The sequence below is a fragment of the Rhincodon typus genome, unplaced genomic scaffold (genome assembly GCF_021869965.1).
Source record: "Rhincodon typus isolate 14 unplaced genomic scaffold, sRhiTyp1.1 hic_rhity00001113, whole genome shotgun sequence".
Lineage (NCBI taxonomy): Eukaryota > Metazoa > Chordata > Chondrichthyes > Orectolobiformes > Rhincodontidae > Rhincodon > Rhincodon typus.
Genome location: NW_025966751.1, coordinates 17,324 through 19,285, shown reverse-complemented (window position 1 = coordinate 19,285; position 1,962 = coordinate 17,324). Strand labels below are relative to the sequence as shown.

At 30.0% G+C, this 1,962-nt stretch overlaps 1 pseudogene; it reads left to right on the top strand.

The window, feature by feature from the left end:
- Positions 1 to 1,854, top strand: part of LOC125481179 — a 3,869-nt pseudogene extending 2,015 nt beyond the window's left edge.
- The last annotated feature ends 108 nt before the right edge of the window (positions 1,855 to 1,962 follow it).

Below are 1,962 nucleotides of genomic sequence, written 5' to 3'. Positions count from 1 at the left end.
GAAAGAAAGAATGGTGGAAAGATTGAACCAAACAAGGAAGAATAGAAAGAATGAAAGATAGAATGAAGGAAAGAAGAAAGAAAGATAGAAAGAATTTTTAAAAAAAAGAAGAATGAAGGAAAGGTGGAAAAAAGTAATGTACCAAAGAAAGAAAGAAGAAAGGAAAGAAAGAAAGAATTAAACAGAGAAGAATGAAGGAAACACGATTAAAGAAAGAAGGAATGGAAGAAGGAAAATCAAAAGAAAGGTAGAAAGAAAGAAAAGATGAAAGAAGGAAAGATTGAAATAAAGGGAGAAAGAAAGAGAGAAAGAAAGAATTAAAGGAAGAAGAATGAAAGAAACATGACGAACGAAAGAAGGAACGGTAGAATGAAAGATCGAAACATAGGTAGAAAGAAAGAAAAGAAGAAAGAAAGAAAGAAAGAAGGAAAGATTGAATTAAAGAAAGAAAGAAAAGAAGAAAAAAGAAAGAAAGAAAGAAAAGTGGGAAGAATGAAAGGAAGAAGGAAAGAAGGAAGAAACAGCCGATGAAGGAAATAAATGAAGAAAAAAATACAGAAAAAAAAGGGAAAAGCAAAGTAGAACTGAAGAAAGCAAAATAAAAGAAACAAAGAAAGAAGAAAAGAAAGAAAGGTAAAAACAAAAGAAATAAAGAAAGTTACAAAGAAAGAAAGAATTTAGAAAGACAGAAAGAAAGAAGGGAAGAAAGAATGAATGGAAGACGGAAAGGAAGAAAAAAAGAAACAGTGTAAATAAGCATGTAAGAATGAAAGAACGAAGGAGAGAAAAACGAACGAAAAAAGAAACAATTAATGAAATATGGAGTTAGAAAGAAAGAAAGATAAATAGAAAGAAAGAAAGAAAGAAAGAAAGAAAGAAACAAAGAAGGGACCAAAAGTGGAAATCAAACAAACAAAGAAGGGAAGAAAGAAAGAAAGAAAGAAAGAAAGAAGGAAAGAAAGAAATAAAGAAAGAAAGAAAGAAAGAAAGAAATTAAGAAAGAAGCAAAGAAAGAAATAGAAACAATGAAAGAAAGCAAGGAGGAAAGAACGACACAAAGAAAGAAAGAAGGAAAATAACAAATAAATAAAGAAAGAAATGACGAAGGAAAGAAAGAAAGAAAGGGGGAAAGAACGAATCAAAGAAGGAAGGATAGAAAGAAGGGAAGAAAGTAGAATGAAACAAACAAAGAATGAAATGAAAGAAGCAACGGAATAAACAATGGGAAAAACGATGAAAGAAAGAAAGAAATGCAGAAGGAACGAAGGAAAGAAAGAAGAAAGAAAGAAAAGAAGAGGAAAGAAAGGTGGAAAGAAAGGAAGAAAGAAAGGTGGAAAGAAAGGAAGAAAGAAAGAAGGAAAGAAGGAAAGAGGAAAGAAAGAGCCAAGGAAGGAAATAAGTAAAGAAAAAATATAGAAAAAAAGAATGGGAAAAACAAAGCAGAACTGAAGAAAGCAAAAAAAGAAACAAAGGAAGAAGAAAAGAAAGAAAGGTAGAAAGAAAGAAAGGTAGAAAGAAAGAAAGAAAGACAGAAAGACAGAAAAAAAGAAAAAAAGGAAGAATGAATGAATGAATGAATGAAAGAAGGAAAGAACAAAAAAAAGAAACAAAGTAAATAAGCATGTAAGAATGAAAGAACGAATGCGAGAAAAACAAAAGAAAAAAGAAAGAATGAATGAAATATGGAGTTAGAAAGAAAGAAAGAAAGAAAAAGAAAGAAACAAGAAGCAAAGCCAGAAAGAAAAGTGGAAGTCACCAAACAAGCAAAGAAGGAAAGAAAGAAAGAAAGAAAGAAAGAAAGAACGAAAGAAAGAAAGAAAGAAAGAAAGAATGAAGAAATTAAGAAAGAAACAAAGAAAGAAATAGATACAATGAAAGAAATAAAGAAAGGAGGAAAGAACGACACAAAGACAGAAAGAAGGAAAATAACAAATAAAGAAAGAAATGACGGAGGAAAGAAAG